At 38.9% G+C, this 13,578-nt stretch overlaps 1 protein-coding gene across 1 annotated transcript in view; it reads left to right on the forward strand.

Moving 5' to 3' along the window:
- LOC131143768 (ATP-dependent zinc metalloprotease FTSH 12, chloroplastic) overlaps positions 1 to 13,578 on the forward strand; it is a 167,438-nt gene that overhangs the window by 11,911 nt on the left and 141,949 nt on the right. The window lies entirely within an intron of this gene.

Genomic DNA, 13,578 nt, shown 5'->3' on the forward strand with positions numbered 1-13,578 from the left:
TACATGAGTCCTTTTTTGCCAATATGCGATCATAGACAATTTCTTTCAACAAATTCATAGCTATTAAATCCTTACTCACTATCTCATTCCAAGTTCTTTTAGGTCTTCCCCTACCCCTTCTACTACCCCTCACAGTAACTAATTCACTCTTCCTTATTGGCGCACTATGTGGCCTAAGTTGCAAGGGCCCAAACCATCTAAGCTGTCCCTCCCTTATCTTATCTTCTACAGGAGCTATGCCTGACTTACCACAAATATGTTCATTTCTTAATTTATCTTCTAACGTTATACCACTTATCCATCTAAGCATTCTCATCTCGGCAATGTTTACTTTTTTGATATGTTGTTTCACAGTCGCCTAACATTATGATCCATATAACATAGCTGGTCTTATAGTCGTAAACTTTGCCTTTTAATTTTAAGGGTATTCTACGATCACAAAACACACTCGAAGCACTTCTCCATTTTGTTAATGGAAATTATAGAGATTTATGCAAAAGTTAGAGAGTGCATGAAGTTCCCAATCTGCCACATTCCTAGTAAAAGGACTATTCCAAAAAATTCCCTAGTCAGCAATTTGGTGATGTTGATTGATAAGGGCATTTTTATCACTAGCCAAGTTGTAGATGGGAGGAAAGACAACTCCAAGATTACTGTTCTCACTCCACACACCATGTCAGAAGTAAACATTGGTCGTATTTCCCGCTTGAAATGTCACAAATTGGAAAAAAAAAACATCCCATCCTTTCCTGATGAATTTTCAAACTCCCACTCTATAGGATCCCTACTATTGTGTTGTCCAACCATTGTGCTCAAGCCTATATTTAGAAACAATAATATCCCTCCAAAAGTGGTCTTTCGCCTTCATGAACTCAACAACCATTTCTTAAGAGGGCTTTATTGGAAGCGAGGAGGGATTTCAGCCCCAAACCTCCAGAACATATTGGTTGTTTAACTACTCCCCATCTAACAAGGTGATATTTAAATTCCTCATCTGAGCTTCTACAAAGAAATCTTTTTTGAATTCCCTACAACCTCTTAGCAATTGAGGCCAGTAAGCGAAGGAGGGATATGAAATAGATTGGGAAGTGCCCCTAGTGAGGGTGAGTCTACCTCCTTTTGATAAGAAATTTCTTTTCCATTTTGCCAATCTGCTTTCAGATTTCTCAATAATTGGGTGCTAGACTTATTTGTCTTTGAATTTGGCTTCAAGGGGTAGATCAAGGTAATTAATGGGAATGCATCCCATCTTGCAACCCAGCAGACCAAGAAGGTACCCCCCCCTCCCCCACGGTTTTCTCTCCAATTGGAATAAGCTCACTTTTACCAAGGTTCACTTTCAAGCTTGAGGTAGCCTCTAATCCTAACAAAATGTATCGGAGGTTGAGGATGTGAAGGGATCATCTTTGCAAAAAAAACAAAAAAAAAAAAAAAAAAAAAAAAAAAAAAAAAAGAAAGAAATAAAAGAAAGAAAGAATGAAAAAGCAGAAAGAAAGGTAGTATCATCTATGAGAAGGAAATGAGAAACTTTTGTAAGCCTTCCATTTTTGCCCACCTTTAGACCTCTAAAGAGCACTCTTTCAATACCTTTCATCAACATAAGGCTAAGCACCTCCATAACCAAAATAAATAGAAAAGGGGACAAGGGATCTCCTTTTCTCAAGCCTCTTAAGGAGCAAAAGAAATTGGAAGGGCAGCCATTTATGAGCATTGAGAAGCTTGGAGTTTTGTTGCATTGAGCAATCCAACTACACTAGAACTCCTTGTTGATATTTATTTTTTGACCAAACGATCTTAACTCTAATGAAAAAATCAAATTCAAGACAAAAATTAAAATGGAAAATAAAATCTTTCAGTTGACTGGCCATTGTGACCTGGAGGTCATGGTTTCGAGGTGTAGAAACAACCTCTTGCAAAAATGCAAGGTAAGGCTGCACATTATAGATCCATTGTTGTCTTCCCCTTCCCCGGACTCCGCATACGTGGGAGCTTTGTGCACCAGGTGGTCCTTTTGTTTTTTAGTTGATCGGCCACTTATTGGTGGTTGACTGTCCCTTCCTTTTCCCAATTTTTTGTGCATATGTGAAGATTGTTAGCGCCATTTGCACATTGTTGACCGGTCTCCTAGGGTGGTTGACCGGCCTAGTGCAGATTTGAATGTTGAATTTTGAATTTTTTTCTCATGATTGGTTGGTTGTTTTGGTTGTGCCATGTGTCCCATTTGATGCCACATGCCTGGTGTCACGAGCTAAGCTTGTTAAGGGCATTATGCTTGCCTGTGACCGCTTGCCTCGTGTGTTTGGGATGGGTTTCCATCATGTAAATACTAGTGTAGGGTTATTTTCCAATATTTATTTCGTTGTAAGCCAAATAAGGCAGTGCGACTCCTCGGTCACTTTGATGTTTCCTAGTGCCAAAGTGAGAATAACCCAGAAAGCTCTTTTAGGGGAGGGTGAGTGTTCATCAGTCATTGTAAAACTCACTAGCAATTGTCAACGTGCTTAGCCTACTTGCCTCCCTTGCTAAGTACAACATGTCAACGGAGGATTTGTTAATGAATTACATTTGCTTCAATGTTTACTGCTTGCTTGCCATGGCTTTCATGAATTGATTACACTATTTCCACTGCTATCTGAATGAATGTTAATGAAAGTGCTTCGTGAATGAATGTTGGTAAACGATAGGCTGGCTAGTTAAGCAAGAGTGCTTTAGCTAGCACTGCACGGCCCTTCACAACGGTGTGAAAATAGTCGGACCGTGACACTTGGTATCAGAGCCAAGGTTCAGTTGCTACGAGAATTCAGTTACCTTCGTTGTGGGATTTTGGAAGCTGTGGTAATTGACCATGGCACCAAACAATGCTGAAAGACTTAGTGCACTGGAAGCACAGGTTGAAGAGACAACCAACAATATGGCCAACGAGATGGCCAACTGAGGGGACTTGTTGATGAAGTGATGGGATCACAGCAACATCAAGCAAGTTTGACAAGTGAAATGTCAGAGGACTTTCACCACACTATGGAAACTTTGCAGGCCTGGATGGTTGATCTGGATGCAAAGGTGAATCTGATGGTTCTTGCTATGGGGAACTCCAACACTCCAGGAGTTAGTAAGACCAAGGTACCTGAACCCAGGACGTATGGGGGTGCCCGTGATGCTAAGGAGTTAGAGAACTTCTTGTTTGATATGGAACAGTATTTTCGCGCTGTCGTGACGTCCCGGGAGCGCGTGTGCCCCGGGCGGCGAAATTAAAATCATTTTAATATTTTCATGGAAAAACATGGAATGTCGGAGTTGCCACTAACCTTTAGTGTGGTTAGAACACGTGATGACTACTCCGTTAGGGGTAAAATAGGTCTACATTACCAGAGTTAGGCTCGGGAGTTCGGTTACGCGAGGGGAAGGTACGAGCACCCCCTACGCGCCCGTTCTTACGAACGGTACCTAATTAATTTGAAATTATCCCTAAGTTAATCTAATAAGTCTTTAAATTACTCCTTTTTGTGAAATTATAAATACCTATGAAAAATAAATAAATATATACATATATTCCCTCAGAGCTTAAGGTACGTGAAGCCTGAAGGCTCATACCCCCGCATTAAAATCATAGGGATTAAAAATCAAAAATACTTTATCAAATACACTCCCAAATTTTAGAAATTTTATAGGCTTTCCTAGGTATGAAAATACTAGTTTGGGAGGTTTTGGATAATAGATATAATAATTTAAACTTAATAACAAAGATAAAAAAAAAAAATAGTAATACTAGAATATTACGATACTACAATACGAAATATAAACATAAGATATAGTTGAAAATTCCAGAAATATATGATAATAATAGCCCTAATATATTATAATGATAATACTTTACCTATAATAACAATACTAATATAATAATAACACATGTATATCTCACAATATTAATAACACATAAATACCAATACAATATTATAATACTACTTTAATATTTATATATACCATAACACGTAAATACTAATATTATACCATAATAATACTACTAGACTAATAATACATATACATCATAATTTAAATAACTATACAATATAATAATAACATATCCTAACAAATACAGGCAAAAGCCCTAATTATAAATAATCAAGATTTTGACATAACACTAACAACACTCTAATATTAACAATAAAGGAAATATGACAATAGGTCAAACCCTAAAAGTTGATTATAAACAAACATGGAAACAAATAAGACGAAATTATAGCATTTAGACAAACCTAAAAATAAATATACAATGACATGGAAATAATCAAACCCTAAAAAGTTAAACGTGCAATAAAGTGGAAATAAATCAAAAATCCTAAAAAAAATATGTGCTAATAATTTGGAATCGTAACAATTCCTAAAGTTACAATGTGATAATAATATGGAAACACTCATGACCCTAAAATTAATACATAATTTATATAGAGGCGATCAAACCCTAAAAACACCAATAACATGCTAATTATAATAATGATGATAATAATAATAATATTTTAACAATAATAAACAATATGCTTGTATTTATATATAAACAATGTACCTAATACTACCAATAATGTACAAATAATATAACATTTATATTAACACAATTCATCTAATAGTAATGCTTAATAAATTAACAATGATATAACCAATAATAGTAACATACTAATTATATAATAATCTTACCAATAATGCTATATAAACAATATAGTAATAATGCTAATATAATTAATATAATAATAATGCTAATGATAATGAACCAACCACATAACAATATGACTAATAATGATATATAAATCATATAATACTAATAATAACAATACACCTATAATATGATGACAATATTAGAAATATTATACAAATCATATAATAATATTATTAATGGTAATATTACAAATAATATCACAACACTATTTATAATGATATTCACATGACAATCATACTTAACCAATAATGTATAAATAATATTATTAATCAATAATGTAAAACATCATAAGATAGCAAAATGGAACAATAAACTATGATAAAATATAAATATGCATATAACATTAAAAATAATTACCATATTACATATATAATAAACCGTAATAAACATACATATACTATAACTATATAAAACAACAAACCATGATAAACACGAATATATACAGGATAATAAAACAGATATGAATGTAACCATATTAATAAAATAATAATAATAATAATTATAAATAAATAAATAAATATCAAAGCAAAATCTCACTTTTGGGCAGTATTTGTGTGTGTTCTGTGTATGTGAGTGTGTGTGTCAGTGTGAGAGCAGGGAGGCTTACCAAGGCTGCCGTGGGTGTACCGCAGAGGTGAAGGATGGAGACTGGGCTCGGAGAGGATGGTGACGACGGCGGATGGGTGGTGCTACGGTGGCGAGGAAGGGTGGCCAGGGTTTGCTGGAGAAGAGGAGGCTGGCGGCAATGGTGCTGCCGGAGACTGGTGTCACCGTTGCCGTCTGGAGTGGCCGTGAGGGAGCGCTGCAGGGGACTGGCAGTGTTGCAGAGATGGGTGTCGCCGTTGCCGTCTGGAGTGGCCATGAGGGAGTGCTGCAGGGGGCTGGCAGTGTTGCAGAGACCGGTGTCGCTGTAGCTGGTCTCGGCTACTGCAGAGGGAAGGCCGAGTGGCCTGGTGGAGACTGGCCGAGAGGCCTGCTGGAAGGGCTGAGGAGGATTGATGGTGGCTTGGGTGTGGCTCTGTTCTGGAAGCTGCTCGGGTGGTGGCCGGAGTTACAGAGGATGGTGGAGAAGGGCTCGGGGACTGCTGTGCTGTGGAGTGGTGGGCTGGAATCCGAGGTGAAGATAAGGAAGAGATAGAGAGGGCAAGGTGGCTGGGAGTATGAGGGGCTAGGGTTGTGAGAGGGGAGAGTAACCGAGAGAGAGAGAGAGCAGAACAGGAGAGTGCAGGATCAGAGAATTTTTGCCCCTGCCTCCCTTCACTGCGTGCTGCTGTGCCCTGTGCCTATATAGGCAAAACGGAAGGATGAGAGGGCTAGGGTTTTCGCCCCAGCCTCTCACCCTCTTCTTTTTTTTTATCTTTTTATTTTTATGTTTCCTTTTTTTTTTGCATACCTTTATGGTAATAATATATATAAGTATAATACTAATAGGGTATGAATGATATAATAATAATAATAATAATAGTAAAATAATAATTATAATAATAATACTATAAATAATAATGAATAATAATAAAAATAATCATAGCAAGGTACAAATAATAGCAATAATGAAAAAAATACTAAAAGTAATAATGATAATGAAATAATAATAATAAAAAGTATATATATAGAAATAATAATAAAAATAATAATAATAACAATAATAATAAAGTAAAGATAATAATTATAATAATAGTAAAAATAATAATAAAGATAATAGAAATAATAATAATAATAATAATAATAATAATAATAATAATAATAATAAAATAATAATGATAATAAAAATACTAAAAATAATAATGATAACAAAATAATAATAATAGTAATAACAAAAATAAATAAATAATAATAATAAATAAAAATACTAATAAAAAAAAAAATAATAATAATATAACAAAGGTAATAATAATGAAAATAAAAATAATAATAGTGATATAATAATAATGATATTGGGCCCGGGTAAAAATGGGGTGTCTACACGCGCTGTGAGGATGACCTCAGAACAGGTGAAAGTGGATACTGCAACCATGTACTTGGTGGGTGACGCCAAGCTGTGGTGGCTTGCTAAGTACAATGACATTGAAAATGGAAACTGTGTAATTGAGAGTTGGGCAGACTTGAAGAGAGAGCTCAAGGCCCAATTCTTTCCTGAAAATGTTGAGTACAATGCAAGGAAAAAGCTGAGAGACCTCAAGTATACTGGATCGATCAGGGAATATGTGAAACAATTTTTTGCTTTGATGTTGAATATCCGGGATATGTCGGAGAAGGACAAGTTGTTCTATTTTGTAGAGGGGATGAAACCGTGGGCAAGGACTGAACTTCATAGACAAAGAGTTCAAGACTTGTCTACCGCATAAGCTGCTGCTGAACGCTTGACTGACTACACTGGGGAGAATACCACTTCGTCCAAAGGATCTGGTGGAGAGGGAAACAATGGAAAGTCTTTCAAGAAAGGCAAACCCAAGAGTGGGGGAGCCGACTATAAAGCATCAACCTCAAAGAAAGCTTCGTCGTCTTGAGGGTTCAACACATCCAACGGAAAGGGTAAACTTGAGTGTTTCTTGTGTTGAGGTCCTCATAGAGTTTTTGAATGCCCTCACAAGGCATCACTTGATGCTTTACAGGCTCTTATTGCTGAACAGGTAGTGGGAGACGATGGGGAAGAAGATGAGACCCCGAGGATAGGTGTAATGCGGCAGGTGAGCGGATTGGAAAAGCAGGTGAAGGCCCCAAATGTTACACGAGCCAGAGGGCTAATGTTTGTGGACTTGAGAATCAATGGGAAGAACACCCGCGCTATGGTGGATACCGGGGCTACCCATAACTTTGTTTTGCAACTAGAAGCTTGGAGACTCAACTTATCCTCAGAGAAGGATACAGGACACATAAAAGCAGTTAATTCTGTAGCCTAGCCTACTCTGGGAGTAGCCAAGCAAGTTACTGTGAAGCTTGGGCAGTGGGAAGGTCATGTGAATTTCACAGCAGTGCCATTGGATGACTTTCCAGTCATTTTGGGAATGGAGTTCCTAAGGGGAACAAAGGCAGTGCTGATGCCTTCGGCTGGTTCCCTATGTCTGATGGGAGATCACCCGTGCATTGTGCAAGCTGTTGCAATGAGAGGAGACGATGGGAAGTTCCTTTCAGCCATGCAACTCAAGAAAGGTTTGAGGAAGGGAGAGCAGACATATCTAGCCACAATGGTGGTAGATAAAGAAGTAGGCAAAGAGCTGGTGCCTACAACCATCCAAGCGGTGTTTGATGAGTACAAGGAGGTGATGCCGGATAAATTGCCTCACGAATTACCTCCACTACAGGGTGTGGAGCATGAGATCAAGTTGTTTCCAGGAGTGAAACCACCTGCAAAAGGGCCATATCGGATGACGCCTCCAGAGTTAGCAGAATTGAGGAAGCAACTTGATGAATTATTGGAAGCGGGATATGTTCGCCCTTCCAAAGCACCATTTGGAGCACTGGTGCTGTTTCAGAAGAAACATGATGAGAACCTGCGGATGTGTGTAGACTACCGTGCGCTCAACAAGGTGACAGTGCCCAACAAGTATCCTATTCCGTTGGTTGCTGATTTATTGGATCAATTGAGTCACGCCAAGTACTTCACTAAACTTGACTTGAGGTCAGGCTACTATCAGGTGAGAATTGCTTATGGGGATGAGCCGAAGACTACTTGTGTGACACGATATCGGGCATATGAATTCTTGGTGATGCTATTCGGGTTGACGAATGCGCCTGCAACATTCTCTACCTTGATGAATCAAGTTTTCCGTGAGTACCTTGACAAGTTTGTCGTGGTGTACCTGGATGATATTGTTGTCTACAGTTCCACTCTGGAGAAACATAAAGAGCATCTGCGGAAGGTGTTCGATAGACTGAAGGGGAACAGTCTATATGTGAAGAAAGAGAAGTGCTCTTTCGCTCAGCAGAGCATCAAATTCCTTGGTTATGTGATTGAACAAGGTCATATCAGAATGGATATGGAGAAGGTAAAGGCAATTCAAGAATGGAAGATCCCAACGACAGTGAAAGAGTTGCATTCCTTTCTTAGCCTTGCCAACTACTACAAGAAGTTCGTAGAGGGGTATTCACGTATAACGGCCCCTATGACAGAACTACTAAAAAAGGGTCATGGGTGGAACTGGACAGAGGAGTGCCAAGGAGCCTTTGATGACTTGAAGGATGCTGTGATGAGAGATCCGGTACTGGCTCTTCCGGATGTTATGAAACCCTTCGAGGTACAGACAGATGCATCAGACTTCGCCCTTGGAGGAGTCTTGGAACAGGAGGGGCACCCTGTTGCGTACGAAAGCCGTAAGCTTAGTGAAGCAGAGCGGAAGTACACGGCTCAAGAGAGAGATGCTAGCGGTGATTGATTGTCTCCGTGTGTGGAGGCATTACTTACTTGGGTCAAGGTTTGTGGTGAAAACAGATAATTCAGGTGTTAGCCATTTCTTCACACAGCCAAAGCTGACACCCAAGCAGAGCCGATGGCAAGAATTCTTGGCAGAATTTGATTTCTTATTTTAGCACAAGGCAGGGCGATTGAACCAAGTCGCGGATGCACTGAGTAGAAAGGCCGAATTGACGGCCTTACAAATGGTAACACATCTGACTTCAAGTACTATTACCACCACGATGCGGGAGCGCATCAAAGAGAACATAGTCAAAGATCCAGTTGCGCAGAACTTAATGAAACTTACCGAAGAAGGGAAGGCACGACAGTTCTGGATGGAAGATGGATTACTGATGACCCATGGTAACCGGCTCTTCGTGCCACGAGCAGGTGATCTGCGGAAGATATTGCTAAAGGAATGTCATGATACAATGTGGGCCGGACATCCAGGACGGCAGCGCACTTTGGCCTTACTGAAGCGGGGGTACTATTGGCTGCACATGCTTGATGATGTGGTTGATTATACCCAAACTTGTCTCACTTGCCAACAAGACAAGGTTGAGCGGAGGAAAACTGCTGGGCTGTTGGAGCCCCCTACCAGTACCATCCAAACCGTGGGAAAGTGTCTCATTGGATTTCATCACCAACCTGCCTAGAGTGGGAGACGTAGGGTCTATACTTGTTATTATAGACAGGTTTTCGAAGTATGGTACATTCATAGCCGCACCGAAGTACTGTTCGGCAGAGGAGACAACACAGTTGTTTTTTAAGAACATTGTGAAATGTTGGGGTGTTTCGCACGACATTGTTAGTGACCGAGACTCAAGATTCACTGGCAACTTCTTTGCAAAACTTTTTAGAATCCTCGGTTCACAACTAGAAATCTCTTCGAGTTATCACCCATAAACAGATGCATAGACGGAGAGATTCAATGGGCTACTTGAAGAGTGCTTGCACCACTTTGTCAACGCCAACCAGAAGAATTGGGTGCAACTACTTGATATGGCTCAGTTCTGTTTCAATGCCCAAAAGTGCTCCACAACCAACAAGAGTCCTTTTGAGCTTGTTATAGGCCAGCAGCTGCTGTTACCTCACACAGTGGATGAGCCGTACAGAGGAAAGAGTCCCAGCGCGTACGTCTTTACCAAAGAATGGAAGCGAAATGCTGAGATTGCCCGAGCCTACCTCGAGAAAGCTACTAAGCGGATGAAGAAGTGGGTAGATCAGGGGAGAAGACCGCAACACTTCAACGTAGGTGACTTAGTGCTTGTTAAGCTCAATCCTGAACAGGTCAGGTCACTACGAGGACGAGATAGGAGACTATTTCGCAAATATGAAGGACCAATCCCCATCTTGGCCAAAGTCGGGAAGGTCTTCTACAAAATCGACCCTCCGACTTGGATGAAAGTGCATCCTGTGTTTCATGTCAGCTGCCTCAAGCCATACAACGCCGACACCGACGATCTAAGTAGAAATCAGTCAGCCAGAGCAGAAGTGAGTACAGTGCAACTTGACAGACGTGAAGTTGAAGATACCCTTGCAGACAGAGAGTTCACATCCTCAAGGAAAAAGCGGCAAGAATTCTTAGTGAAGTGGAAAGGCCTTGGTTACGAAGAAATTAGCTGGGTTTCTGCGGAAGATATGCAACCGTTCGTAGATGAAGTCGAAGTGTACCTAGCGTCAAAGTCTACGAGGACGTCGACCGCATAAGTGGGGGAGAATGTCACGAGCTAAGCTTCTTTAGTGCATTATGCTTGCCTGTGACCGCTTGCCTTGTGTGTTTGGGATGGGTTTCCATCATGTAAATATTAGTGTAGGATTATTTTCCAGTATTTATTTCGTTGTAAGCCAAATAAGGCAGTATGACTCCTCGGTCACTTTGATGTTTCCTAGTGCCAGAGTGAGAATAGCCCAGAAGCTCTTTAGGGGAGGGTGAGTGTTCATCAGTCATTGTAAAACTTACTAGCAATTGTCAACGTGCTTAGCCTACTTGCCTCCCTCGCTAAGTACAACATGTCAACGGAGGATTTGTTAATGAATTACGTTTGCTTCAATGTTTACTGCTTGCTTGCCATGACTTTCATGAATTGATTACTATTTCCGCTGCTATCTGAATGAATGTTAATGAAAGTGCTTCGTGGATGAATGTTGGTAAACGATAGGTTGGCTAGTTAAGCAAGAGTGCTTTAGCTAGTGCCGCACGGCCCTTAACAACGGTGTGAAAATAGTCGGACCGTGACACCAGGCAATGAATGAGGATGCTGGTAGTTGGCCATTGGTAGTTATTTTAGTTTGAATTTGAATTTTCAAAATTCAAAAAATCAAATATATTTCCCTCCAATTTTGCATGGTCTATCAATATATCATGCATGAACCATTTTGGGGCTTGCCTACAAAGGGGCAAGAGAGCATACTTAGAAGATTTTAGTGCCTGTTTGGAGGAGATTTTCATTCTCAACATTTTCATGATTTTTCTCATCTTTTCTTATTTCCATTCCTTACATCATTTCCATAATTCATTTGAGTAAGAGTTTTCCCCCTCTGATTTACATTGGAAAACAATCTTCAGGTTAGTCCTACATCTTCTATTTGGTGTTCATTTGCATGTCATTTTTGCCTATTTTCTTATTTGAGAATGTGAGTTGGCATGATTGATTTTGTATGATTCCTATGTATGCATGTTGATTTTGAGTGATAGCATGTCATCTAGGATTGGTTTAGAGTACGGCTGTACTTTGGTTTCAAAGAAATTTTCACGACAAATTTGAATATGGTAGAATATGCATGCTGGTGGTCAACAGCCTCTGTACAGATGGTCGACCAACCTGGCCATAATATTGAATTTTCATTATTTTCATTTTCTTTTTTGATTTTCTGGAATGCTGCATTGTTATTGTGATATATGATGAGACTGGTTGTGTCCTTTAGTAGTGAATGACATCCGTTTTATGGATTTTCTCTTGAAAAGTCAAAAATCATAATTTTTAAAAGATTCATGATTTTCTTCTTTAAAAAAGCCAAGTTGTTTTGGAAAAATTAACTTTTTTATGAATTGTCCATACTGTGGTTGTTAGATAGATTAAAAGACCTTTTTTTTCCCCCTAAAAACAAACCAATGTTGTTAAGTTAGGTTTTATGGTTTTCCTTCCAAAGAAACCAAAACATCCTTTTTTTAGAAAATTTAGCATTTTAATGAACTATTCATGATGTGGCTGTTGGATATATTAAAAGTCTCTTTTCTAAAAGGTAAAATCAGAGTTTTCAAGTTGGGCTTTATGGTTTCTCTCTCAAAGAAATCAAAGCATTCAAAGTTAAAATGACCCAAAAAAATGTTTTTGAAATTGAATTTTGATAATGTTTTTTGGGAACTACAAATGGCTTGATTCCTCTTTAGAGGATGTGTAGGCAGTCTGCTTTGTAGATCTAGTCATACCAACCAAAACCAAAAAGTCACTCTCTTTCTTCTTTTCTTTATTTTCTATGTTTGTGTGAATGCATCTTTGATTCGGAGAGACATTAAGTAGTAGGATTTTCATGAGGTTAAATGCTCTATATAGACCTTATAAAGCCATTTCAAAAGGGTTAGGGAATGGAAGATTTCTGAAAAGAATAAACAAATGGAAAGAAATTTGCAGTAGGCTGTCCGCAACTTTTTTTTTTTGTTTTTTCATATTTTTATCTATTTTTTTAGAAATGATTTCAAAAAAAGGGGAGGCATACACACACAAGATAGGTACGGTAATCATTTATAGAATGGGTGCTATTAGGTGCTAGTTCTTTGAATTCCATCCAAAAGGAATTGAAGGAATTACCGATTGAAGGAATTACCTTACTTATTCACCAATGGTACTGCCGAACCTAATCTCTTTTTGAAAAGGTTTTCCTTTATTTTGCGTTCTTAAAATTAAATATAGTAGCAACTCTGTTTTCTAAAATAAATAGGCAGTTAGGGAACTAATGGTTTGGTTGTCTGTACTTATTTGATTTTAAACAGTCACCAAATATGTTGACAACTAAAATGGGCCACCCACCCCCAGGGTGTGGTTCAAGTGGTAGTGCTGGTTGCAAGAGTGCCTTTCACAAGGTCAGGTGTTCAAACCCTCTTGGACTCGTTTCCGCCCCTGGACTCTTGAATTTACCCACCCTTTGGAGTTGTGGGGTCAACTTCAAGGGGCGCAGGATTAGTCACGTGGACCGTAAAACGGACGCGTGGATACCCGGTGTGTAATCCAAAAAAAAAAAAAAAAAAAAAAAAAAAAAAACTAAAATGGGCCACCCAAGCCTGGTGTCGACACTCCCCTAAGCCCATATGTCGGGTAATGAACATATGTTGTTGGGTATACCTACAAATGACAAATGTGCTCATGAATAAGGATCTATTAGATAACATAGGGTTGAAGTTCTAAAAACAATGGAGCTGGCACTAGTGGTTTGCATTTTTTACTTTTTTTCCTTCTCGTAATAATATTTCTTTTTC

Source organism: Malania oleifera, chromosome 12, assembly GCF_029873635.1.
Source record: "Malania oleifera isolate guangnan ecotype guangnan chromosome 12, ASM2987363v1, whole genome shotgun sequence".
NCBI lineage: Eukaryota > Viridiplantae > Streptophyta > Magnoliopsida > Santalales > Ximeniaceae > Malania > Malania oleifera.